This window comes from Odontesthes bonariensis, chromosome 4 (genome assembly GCF_027942865.1).
Source record: "Odontesthes bonariensis isolate fOdoBon6 chromosome 4, fOdoBon6.hap1, whole genome shotgun sequence".
NCBI lineage: Eukaryota > Metazoa > Chordata > Actinopteri > Atheriniformes > Atherinopsidae > Odontesthes > Odontesthes bonariensis.
In genome coordinates, this window is record NC_134509.1 from 24,222,513 (window position 1) to 24,235,745 (window position 13,233).

The window sequence follows — 13,233 nt, forward strand, 5'->3', positions numbered from 1 at the left end:
GACGTGGCCAGGAGTCGAATCATCGATCTTCATCGATTGACAGATGACTGCTCCTGAGCTATAGCTATAGCTTTTATCGTTTTTATTATTTCATTGGACTTTGGGCGGCTGCGGTTGTTGTAAACTTCATCTTGACCATGACCGAATAAAAATGTTTGGTCAGTTTTTCCAAATTCTGTTGATTCTGAAAAAAAATTATGTTTGTTAACATTAGGTAACAATTCAATTCTGTTGTAACTGTTTGCGTGATACTGGATCTAAGTTTGCTGGTGTGAACAATGTTGCTCTGAAATACAGGTTGTTCAGATATGAGATGACTTTATTTGTGTAATCTGTCTCATACAAAAAGGTCACATAGGGCCAAAGACATATACTGAATCTTATCAAGGGGTGCTGAGTCAGCACCAAAATAAGTCAGTATCTGTATTGGAATATAGTATTTACCAATTAAGATGAATTCAAACAGGAGCCTAGAATAGTGGGAAAAATACTAAATAAAAATGACCACCTGAATCCCCTGAATATGCAGGTGGGAAGAAGATTAAAGTAATGGGAGCAATTCCAAAAATTCATTTTCAGATCAGTGCTTATCTGCAAATCACTAAAAAGGCTGTTATTAAAATTATTATGTGTCTTTCATAAGTCGTAGGTAGATGCCTTTAAACATAGAAATGGATAGGTTGCATGGAGATTAATTAGTGAATCACTGTGAGACAACATTATCTGATGGTGTAACAGCTAGAAATGTTACAAATGAAGCTGTTTCAATTCACAAACATTAAGTGTTTTGTGTTTTTTCACATACATACCAGCTTGTTATATTATTTTGTTCTGTATTCATTGTGTGTGTGTGTGTGTGTGTGTGTGTGTGTGTGTGTGTGTGTGTGTGTGTGTATGTAGAAATGGTCTCACATTCTTGATATTAATCTGTTTTATTGTACATAGGTTATTCATGATCCCCTTGAAAAGTTGAGATTAACTAAAGAATGAATAACTTTTATCAAAACATGTTACAGTGACATTAGCATAAGCAGGAATGGAAAAATGAAACATGCTCAGTGGAAATTGCATACATAAAACTTAAAACAGAAGATAATGAAGGTATTTTTGAAGAGCGGAGAAGCTGGAAGATCTTACTTGTGCATACTGAGGTTAAGGAAATGACACAATGCAGAATTAGATTAGGTAGTCACTGTCATTGTAAAGAGTACGCAATGAAGATTAGTTAAGCAGCTCTTAGGTTGTGGGTAGTATAAACTCATCAATAATGATAAATGGGGCTGCACGGTGGTGTGGGGGTTGGCGCCTCACAGTAAGACGGCTCCAGGTTTCTGTGTGGAGTTTGTATGTTCTCCCCGTGTATGCGTGGATTCACTCCGGCTTCCTCCTACAATCCAAAAACATGCATTTTAGGTTAATTGGTGACTCTCATAGTGCTCTAATAAAACTCTTGTCCCTAGTAGTGAGAGTGAGCATGCATGGTTGAGTGTCTCGTTTGTCTTTATGTACCCTGCCTCTCGCCCAGTGACAGCTGGGATAGGTTCCCCCCGCGACCCTAAACTGGATTAAGCGGATATAGAAAATGGATGGATGGATGATAAATGACAAACTATTGACAAAATATTTGTGTTAAAAAGCTAATAAATAAGACAAAGTGAACTGATATGATACTTTAGTAGCATAGTGTTGTACGTGCAGTTGTTTACTCTATGAATAGTCTTTAATTGGGCCATGAAGTAATAACTGCTTAATGAAAGAGGGTATTTATGGCAGTTGCTGGGGGATCTAGGGAAGTGGAGGCTGTACATTGGCACAGCAGCTGAACTGTGGATGACCGGGGGGAATGACAGAGGGCAGAGAAAACTGTTAAGCATGTCATTATGACTGCAGCACCTCCTCTGAGGGAAATTTACATCGGCATATTACAAAAGCAACTGGACATTGTCTGTGCACCTCCCCCCTGGATGAGCACACAGAACGGTGTGACTGAAAAACAGCTGTTTTGTTTTAACTGCATCCCTGGAGGCCCTCAGTGGTGGAAGATGTTTACCAGGTAAACATGTTTACCACAGTCAGTCATTTGTTGCTCTTTGTTGCTATTATTAATTAAGAGTATATTGCTAGTCTCAAATGAAGTACTAAGGCACTCAATATTCAAGAAGTATGTATTGTGTTGAAAGACAAAGTTCAAAACCAAGGTATGGTGTTCTAAGGCAGTGGTTTTCAAGTTTTTTCCTTGGGATGTTATGTATTTGTTTGCCGTTTCAAAAATCGAAAATGAGAATTTCTTACACGGTTCAGCTGAATCTTTTGTTATTTCTTTTTTTTTCTTTTTTAGAAAGGTGGTGCAGTCCAAGGACCAAATATAAATACTAACGGAGAAAACTACATTTCTATGAAAACAAACTGACAGGCTGTGAAAAGTGGAGGAGATAAAAACACAATACAGACAATATTCTCAAGGAAAACTGCCGTGAGAGGAGTGATTATCAACTCAAAGTGTGAAAAAGTCCATCAGTGTACAAACACAACTGTCAACCCAAGACCTGGACGAATCTCTATAAAAGATTTCTCTGCCTTTTTCTCATACTTTATTTGTGTGCAGTGCCTCATCCTCATAAAACTGCATTAAATTACGTACATTCATAAAGTTTTAAAACTAAAATCCACAAACAACTACAACTGCTTTAACATTTTAGAGGCAGATAGAAAATTAACATAATATTTATCATAACCAGACCCAGGGCCGCCGATAGGGGGGGACAAATGGGTATTTTGTCCCGGGCCCAGGAATGGGGTGGGGGCCCAAAAAAAAAAAAAAAAAAAAGGAATATGCGCATTAGTCCGCAAATATGTCCAAATGTTTCAGGGACACACGCCAATCAGGCTGAATTGATTTGAGAATCATCCCCGGTCAGGTGAATGACAGCCAGTGTAACGCGGCTCTGGTTTAAATAAAACAGAAACTTTCTCATATGATTTAAGAATAGACTTGCAGGATGTTTATTGAATTAAAATGCAAACTGATCAGATCAATTCATTGTTCATTGACAAGACAGTGATATTAATCAGCTTCTTTTGTATTCATATTGTCTGCTTAAGATGGTGGGAAAATAACCTAACTGAAAAACACTACTCTTGGATAAGAATGGCATCTCTATCCTGTTGTCCTTTGCTCTTTTATTTTCCTCTTACCCCCCATCAGTTGAGGCGGATAATTGTCCTCCAGATGTGGATCTGATCCTGTTAAAGAGGGTTTTTTTCCTTCCTAGTGCTTGCATACTTTCTTTATGTAGAGTGCTCTGACGTGCCATTTAGCTCTGAACTATAACTATATGAGTACAACTGAACTGAACCGAATTGGACTGAGAAGTTTAAATGGACGTGATACCACAGGAAAGTTACTTTTGAAATAAAACAAGGAGCACAAGAAATAAACACAACTCTACGTTGTTCAGCTGCTTGACAGATTATGTTTAACATAACCTAGCAGAACAATCTTGCAATATGTTGCCAATTTTGTCAACTATTCCTGTATTTCTGCAAGTGAAGCCTAAATATAACATTAATAAAAGAATTCAGTAATGAAAGATGACATCTGTATATGCCCTCCGCTCCCACAACCCGACAAAAACTCTCATATTCATCTCTCACTTAAACTTACATGTCCTTTCCAGACCCTCCTCCTCTCTCTGCTTTTACAGTCCCCTCCTTTACTCCCCCTCTCTTCCTGTAGTCCTACAATAACACAGACAGAGGCCTCAATAAGTGCTGTTTTCCTGACTAGAGGACCCTCCCCATAACCAAACAGGAGCCAAGCTCATTTTACCTTCACCCTGCCCAGACTGGTCCGGTCCAAGCCAGACAAATACAAAAAACAGCAATAGATACATTATGAACAACTGCATCAACAGGCCATCACCATAAGGTCAGCTGTGTGGTGCAGATCTTATCTGCAGGATTCACAGTTTGATGAACAAGTGATTCGATCAGAATTAAACAAGACAGGTTTATTTCTATTGTATGTAATAATATGAATAAGAAAAATGTAAAAGTTAAAGTTAAAGGCAAGGAAACTTGTTTCAGAGTGTGAGGGACCAAGCCGGTCAAACATGAGGACACAGAAATAATTTAAGGAAAATGGGTTTATTCCCAAAAATAACAAAACCACAAACAATAGTTTACAGGGCCCTTAAAAGAGGTCAAATGAGGAAACTAAATTCAAAGACAAAAATCAAGATTTTAACATAACCTTAAGCTAACAGTTCAAAAACAAACAAAAAATGTTGGCCTATCAGACCATGACACACTGAGGAAGAGGGAAGGGAAACATCAACACAAATTTAACTAACGAAAGTAAATAAACACAGTTTGCTCAAGAATCAACTTAAATACCTAATAACTAAACCAAGTTAACAAAATAAACAAATCACAAAAGCAAAAAGAACTAATGCAGAAATTAAAAGACTCCATAGTCTTCCCCCCTCTGGTTGGTATCACCCAATCAATCTGGGATTGGAGTGCTTCATTTCAGCCCAGTCGAAGCAACTGTGTGGCTGCAGGTGTGGCCATCACACAGCGCAACATACAACACATATAAACTTCTGAAACTTCTGAAAAAAAGTCTGCCAGTGATCAGACGTCTTTAATCTCAGGTAAAAAAAAAACAAATAACACAACTTCTGTGTATATTTTTAACCCAATGACTAGCAAACAAATGTAATTTCCTCTTGTTCCCTCATGGCAACACATCTATAGTTTTCAGTTTACTTTTAAGAACTATTGGTTGTATTGCCATGAAAAGAAGTACATAAGATAATAAAATCTTCTGGATGGATTGTAGAAAGTATGCTATGACATAGCATTCATATTTCATCCTAAGCAGTCACAAGGTTTAAACATCCATTCAGAATCAGTCATTCTAGTAATGCTTTGTTTTCTGAGTTATTTTGTCATTTTCATGTGGTACCCAATTTCAATATAGAAAGAAATTCCAAAAATTCAAGTTCCAAATCATAAAAAACTAATTTTCATTTTTCCAATATTAGTGAGTGCTCAAAGTTTAAAAACGAGTCACCAGACAAATTCATGCATATATTTGTGATATCAAACATGTACCTTCTTGACATCAAACTAAACAATAATCTAAAGCCCAGGTGCTGTTTATCTCTTTTGATTTTCACTTTACTTTCTAGTTACAAGTTATTAAAAGTTCTTGTGATAATTATTGATCTAAATGGAGCTGCCCTTTTTGTTTAATTGAGTGGTGTTTTCATTTGGAAAATAGTAATGTGAACCCACAACATACAGTCAAAGATAACGTAAAAAAAACGTGGAAGATAGCAGTGCTGGATGATTACAGGATCTTTTCCATGGTGAGGAAAAACCCCTTCATAACAGCCAGCCAGGTGAAGAACACTGTCCAGGAGCTATGCATATCTAAATCCACCATGAAGAGAATACTTCACAAGAGTAATCAGTTGTTATTCTTACAATGGGTCCTGATCATGGGTTTTGTGTCATGGTTTTTCATTTCAAGTTAAGTCCTGTTTTATTTTGTAAAGTTTTCCCAGTGTTTATACTGTTGAGTTTTACTTCCTTTCCTGTGTCATACCTGGTTTTCATGACTGATCATCTCACCTGCTGTTCATTTGTGATTTCTCCCTCAGTATATTTACTCCTGGATTTTAGTTGCTCCTTGTTGGATCATTCACGTTATATATGTATGTGTGTCTCTGTCAGTTATCAATATCGAATAAAATGATAATTTTTCTCCACACTTACTTACTTAATTAATTTACTATGAGGCACCACTGACAAAAGTCAGAAGCTAATAACTAAAACCCAGTATTAGTCTCAAAATATATTGGTCAAAATATATAAACAAGCAATGGGAGAAAGACCATTAGTCGATGTGTGTATTGGAGAAGAGAGGAGGACACTGAGACAAAATGGCAGCCATGATCATGTGATGGTGAGGGCACAAGATGGCATTCAAATGAATGGGTCGTCCTCAGCCTTCTGGAGAGCTTTAAGACCTGACCCAATTATTTGAATCAGGTGTGCTGGAGCAGGGGAACATGGAAAACATGCAGGGCAGTGTGCCTTGAGGACCAGGGTTGGGAAACACTGACCTAATACGCCAAGCTTTCACATTGCTCGACGCGGGTCGAAGTGGCAATTTGGACCCGCTAAGGTAGCGGATAGATATCTTCAGAGGTTGCCATCAATGGTTTAGGATGTTGTTTTTGTAGCTTGGCAGCATCTTGTTGATCAGTTCATGTGCAGGAGTGGCAGGTAACATAGATGTACGCTCTCATTAGACAGCATGGTCAGGAACTCGCGGCCAACAGTTCAACATTTGGGGTACAAAGATGCTCCTTCTCAGTGACATGTCCAGGTGAAGCCTGCAATCCTCCCCCATCACTGTTTCCTCTCTGTCTACAGTCTCCGTCTACCCGTACAGTGAGTAGGTGAGTAGTCAATTTTTTTAGAGTTGCTCCTGTAGCCATGTCTCAATGAAAAAGATTATATTGACTTTCTGATATTGCTGCTGTGTCCTCATCAGGGTCCAAGCTCGTCCATTTTATCAGCCAGTTATCTCACACTTCCCATGATAACCCCCTTTCACCTTTTTCTCCATTTTGTTCCTGATCTGCATCCTAAACATCTCTTCAACTCACCTTGATTTGTGGTCTTATTCCAGGCATTACTTGGGCTTTGAAAAGCTGCCATGGATATTCATCATAAAAGATGTTGAAAAAATGCCAGCAGAAGTCCTACCAGAGGCACATTATGCAAACTAGAATACAAATTGCCAAAATAATAATAATGGCTTATTAGCATTTTCATATATATTTATATACATATTATACACATTACTGGAGTTATTTCTGAACCCCTGGGGCTGTATTCTTATTGTTTTACACACAACACATTTTCCACACAGGAATAACGTTTTCAACCCACAAATATCACTGAATTGGTGGGAGCTGGTGGGAGAACACAGTTGCATGTTCCAGTGAAGCTGGTGATACACTAGTCTATGCTTTTTTAAAGTCATTCAGCTGCAATCACACGTACAAGTTTCTTATGTCAACAGTCTTGCTTCTCGTTCTTTTTGGGTGATGTTTTGCATTGCCAGCTCCCTTACTTTGATATGCAAGGGTAGCTTGTGGTGGGAAGTTGAGAATAGTTAAATATTTTCAAGTGGCATCGAAAAGGAATCAGCTAATCAATTTGTGTCCAATCTTTTGATTGTTACCACAATTCCAAATTTTAGGCCCACCCACTGTAGAGAGTTGACGCATCGCATCTATGTGAACCTGCCTTATGTCACAAAATGAAGCACTCAGTGTCATTACCATGTGATATGTTAAAGTTCTCTTTTCTCTTGATAGTTTGGGTCCCCTGCACTAAAATATAAAGTCTTCACTAAATACTATGTCGACGAGTATATAGGAGTATGAGATGTTGATTAATGTAAACTTGCCATCATAGTGTTTAAATAGCTTTGAAAATAAGTTGTCTGATCAAGGCGTACACGTGCCCCTTGAAAAGATGAGCTGCTTACTAAAGGGAGTAATTCTTGAACATTTCCTGCAATTTGTACATGAACACTGAACTTTAAGTTATTATATATATATATATATAAAACTTCTTCTTGAATATGCTTTTTAATTATGACTCATAACTTAAACTGTGTGCTTGTAATGATTGGGACGGAGGACCCAGAATTTCTGCCAGACAATAAAAGTGTTAATCAGTTTATTATAAAACAGTTCTGGACAGGAATCTCCAGCAGCAAGGACAGGAACCACTGAGGACAGAGAAACAGGTTAGTGGCTTATATTGGTTCAGAAAGAGGATCGAGAGTTCTGAAAAACTAGCCACTAACCTTTTCGGAGCTCGTTTGGAACTGTGGGCTGAGGTTCCGTTCCTTCTGGGATTGGTTTGGCGAGGACCAAAGGTGAGGTCTAGTTTCTCCTTTTGATTCAATGGAGGGCAGAACAGAGCTCGGAATCCAGGAGGCAGAAACGGGGTCAGAACCAGGGAGGCAGAGGCAAACGATCCTTTCATGGGAGTAGGCAGGGAGTAGTAGGCCCCTGAGAGGGGCAAACAAGGTCGGTGTCCAGAACAGAGATGGCCAACGTGGGTGAGGCAGAGCAGGGAAATCCATAGGGCAGAACGTGGTCAAGAACGAGATCAGTCAGAGAAGGAACGCTGGATATCTACTCACTCGTTGGCTTTCAAAAATCTGGCACTATCTGCCTGCCAGAGAGCTGAATATAACTGCTAATGAACAGGTGAGCGGCATGACGCTGATTGAGTGTGGAGTAGCAGGGGACAGGTGAAGCAGATGAACTTTATTGCAGACATGGTGAGCAGGGAAGGGAGACAGCAGGCAGACGGGCCAGAATCATGACAGAGCGTCCACATATGATAACTCTAATCTACACCCCTTTTCGTAATATTTAGGGGGGTTTGCCTTTGCTTTTCTGAACTGTGAAGCCCTTCCAGTCTCTAGTAATAATTATATGGGTCATGCAAATGAACTTGACATAAATTGTCTCAACCTTGATGTCAAACCCCTCTACTCATCTCTGTTCACTGTAAATTGCCTGAAAAGCTACCCTGATTGCTTCTGATTCGGCAGGGCTGTACTTAATCAGCGCCTGAGGTTCAAGAGCTCAGGGCTATGTCTCAAAATAAGATGCTCAATTTGAGAGCATCCATAGCACAATCTCACCTGCCAGTCAAAAACAGACTGTCCTCAGATAACACTGATAATCATAGTCTTAACACATCATTATAGATAGAAAATCACAACTAGCAAATCACAACTAGGTTCATTTGAAATAATAAACTTTTTCTTTTCAAATAAAAGAAACATTTTGATCCTACTTTTTATTATGAAAAAAGGAACACATAAAGACACTATGAACATCTGATTTAATGTTGTTTTTTTTACATACAGTACTATGTAAAAGTCTTGAGCCACCCCTCATTTCTTGATATACTGTCAGGAAAACAGGACACAGCACTAGGTAGAGGGGTTTATTGACAAGGGTGCAAATACAAATGGAAATACAATATATGAGGTAAAAAGAAAGTCAATATTTGGCATGAGAACCTTTTATTCTTCAACACAGCCTGAACCTTCCCAGACAAGCTAGAAATGTCTTTAAATAGTCTTCAGGAATAGCTCTCCAGGCTTCTTGAAGGACGTTTAAAGCTCTTTTTTGAATATTGGCTTCTTTTTGTTCTGTTCTCTGTCAAGATGATCCCACACTGCTTCAATAATGTTGAGGTCCGGGCTCTGAGGAAGACATATTATAATACCACTAATAACAGTAACAACGGGACCAAACACATTTATAGATACATACATATACAAGCACGTATGTGAAAATACAGCTTTGCAAAGTCTACCTGTAAGCAAACAAGAGCTTAAGTTAAGGGCAAATAACCAATGACAGAAATCTTCCATCCATCCATCCATCCATCCATCATCTTCCGCTTTTCCGGGGATCGGGTCGCGGGGGCAGCAGCCTAAGCAGAGAAGCCCAGACGTCCCTGTCCCCGGCCACTTCCTCCAGCTCTTCTGGGGGGGACCCCGAGGCGTTCCCAGGCCAGCCGAGAAACATAGTCTCTCCAACGTGTCCTGGGTCTTCCCCGGGGCCTCCTCCCAGTGGGACGGGCCCGGAACACCTCACCAGGGAGGCGTCCAGGAGGCATTCTCACCAGATGCCCGAGCCACCTCATCTGACTCCTCTCGATGCGGAGGAGCAGCGGTTCTACTCCGAGCCCCTCCCGGATGACCGAGCTTCTCACCCTATCTCTAAGGGAGAGCCCAGACACCCTGCGGAGGAAACTCATTTCGGCCGCTTGTATTCGCGATCTCGTTCTTTTGGTCACTACCCACAGCTCGTGACCATAGGTGAGGGTAGGAACATAGATTGACCGGTAAATCGAGAGCTTCGCCTTCTGGCTCAGCTCCTTCTTCACCACAGCGGGCCGGTGCAGAGCCCGCATCACTGCAGACGCCGCACCGATCCGTCTGTCAATCTCCTGTTCCCTTCGTCCCTCACTCGTGAACAAAACCCCGAGATACTTGATCTCCTCCACTTGGGGAAGGATCTCATTCCCGACCCGGAGAGGGCATTCCACCCTTTTCCGGCTGAGGACCATGGTCTCAGATTTGGAGGTGCTGATTCTCATCCCAGCCGCTTCACACTCAGCTGACAGAAAACTTGCATACTGGAAATGTTTATGAAGAACTTAACTTATAGAACACTTTATTAGACATTTGAAACAAACAACAGTTTCAGCTGGTCTGATGGGATAGAAATATTTGGGGCTCTTTTTTGTACAGAGTACCAGAAGCCTGCAGAGAGAATTAGTGGGACTCGGCCAAGTCAAATACCTAGAAAACACCTCAAACACGTGTCATGAGCTGCTTCAGGAAATTCTGCAGGGAGAAAGAAAGAGGAAGCAGGGGGAAGGGGCCTTTGGCTCAGAAGCAGGGCTTTCACGTTTGTCCCATTTCTTGTGACAACTGTAGTTTATCCTACAAAATGGGAAGACGAGGGTGAGGCCAACCCTTTCTCTTTAACAGGGTGTTAAATTTTGCAGCTTTGTAGAAGAACCCAATGTCTAGAATATATGGGCAAGATGTCCTCTGGCATCTGTGGTAGCAACATTGGACACAGATGGCATCTGTATGAAATCTCGTTCTCGAAAATTAACGTATTAGCAAGCCGTAAGGTCCTCATAGGGAAGAGGGAGGGAGGGGAAGCAAGGGAGAGAAACAGCACTCAAGAACAACTACTATTGAATTTCCGTTTCCTCTGTTGTTTTTATTTACTTTTACTTATAGTTTCACACTCTAGTTATGTTTGGGAATCTAGACAACACAATCTTCTGGTTACTAAAACTGTGTGATTGGGTTTAAGAAAAGATATGGTTCATCAGAGAAGTACATGCTGTCACCACTTTGTTGAAAACAGATAGTAAAGGTTTCCCTTTGTGTTACTCAATTAAAGTGTCCAGACAAATTGCCAGCATATTGCATCATTGGAGATAGAACAGATTGATGAGGTAGTTTACTCATTTGGTTACAATCTACAATTTCACCACTAGAGGCCACCAAATCCCATATGCAGATCCTTTAAGATTAAAGGGATACGAGGTAGTTTAGCGGCAGTATAGCGATCTCTACTGGTCAACCTGAAATTCTACACTGTTGTAAAAATGCCCACCTTTGTATTATACACATCCACTAACTAAACATCGTGGCGAATGCTGCCATTGTGTTATTTAGTCAGTGCAGTTAGGTCATCTGATTCACAAGTGTAGACTGCCCACGTAAGATACTATAATCAGAGATTTTCTAAAGAGAGAACTCAAAATAATATGCTATAATCCTGTTGCTGGAGGAAGTGGCCGGGGACAGGGACGTCTGGGTTTCTCTGATCAAGCTGCTGCCCCCGCGACACGATCCTCGGACAAGCGGAAGATAATGGATGGATGGATGGATGGATGGATGGATGGACTGTTGCTGATCTTGAATGGGATTCTTCCCTCATCATGGTGTATTCGTGGAGTGATTCTTTTGTATTAGCAGACACTTACAAAAGTTACATCTTAGACAGATGCGCGCAGGCACTACCAACATACACACCGCAATAAACGCAGACTAGCTCTACACTATTCCGATTACAATCATAATCCGAACAAATTAATCCATTTTCATGTGTAGATAACAATTCTTGTTCGGATCAAAACGCTATTCTTATTCTAATCAGGTCAGTCCGTGTATTTCTGAAGCTAGGCTACGTCTCAAACTCAGGAGGAATTAGAGCACCATCATCACCTGTCTCTTTACGATCTAAAACGCAGATCACTATGGTAGATGAACAAGATCACGCTTGGAGAAATTTCACAAAGATGGGAAGTGCCAACATCGAACGTTTCATATTCAGTCTGTGAAAGGCAGAATATGAAACGCTTGGTGTTGGCTCTTCAACGCAAGCGAACACATAGCCTACAACTACAACTAGCATACAGTACCTAGCTAAGTGCCGTAAACACAAACGACTCTTCTCGCGCATCACAACACTTCAGAAGTGGGTCGCTCCTGCCAAAGTTACATATGGGATTTTCAGCATACAGACCCCGGTTGGGAGCGAGACAGGCTTCATTCGCTTACTATTGACTTGTTTAACCTTTAGTAAACTCCTGAAGGCTATAATTTTAGGTGAAAATGCTACCTAGTGCCCCTTTAAAGGGGAACTGCGGTATTTTCAACATTAAGCCTCTTTTCTGAGTCGTCTGCAATGTTTTAGAACCCCCCTCACCGCTTTTTTGATGTTTACTGCTGTCTCCGGTATTTGCCTAATTTTGATTCTTCTCAACCTGCTTCAGAATGGCAAGTCATGCGCATGTCTGGAAAGGTCCGTAAAAGCACAATAAACGTCCGTTCTCAAAATAATCAACTCACCGGAGTGGTTACTGGTGTGCACTGGTAATCCATATCAAATTTCGTGGCGAAAAGTTGCTTCTGTCGTGTTTTATTTGGCAGCTCGTTCATGCTCGCACTATTTTCTTAGCGGTGGCGGAGTAATATCAGCGAACATCCAGCACAAAATGTCAAATAAAACACGACAGAAACTTTTCGCCACGAAATTTGATATGGATTACCAGTGCACACCAGTAACCACTCCGGTGAGTTGATGATTTTGAAAACGGACGTTTATTGTGCTTTTACGAACCTTTTTGGACATGCACATGACTTGCCATTCTGAAGCAGGTTGAGAAGAATCAAAATTAGGCAAATACCGGAGACAGCAGTAAACATCAAAAAAGCGGTGAGGGGGGTTCTAAAACATTGCAGACGACTCAGAAAAGAGGCTTAATGTTGAAAATACCGCAGTTTCCTTTAAGGTATGTGGTGACATCTTATTACATTTTTTGAAAATGAACAATTACAAATTTCTGTAGCAAAGTACATATTATTCATTGGATCACTGTAATACATGCAGGACTGTTGCAAGAAATCCTTATGGTTTTATGGAAGTTCAGTCCAACTTTCAACCCAAAGTAGTTAAAAATGATTTTTGGGTCTTGGTAAAGAATCCCAAACAGGATTAAAAATTTAGCTCAAGGCAAGGCAAGGCATCGTTATTTATATAGCGCATTTCATACCACAGGCAACTCAATTTGCTTGTGGTA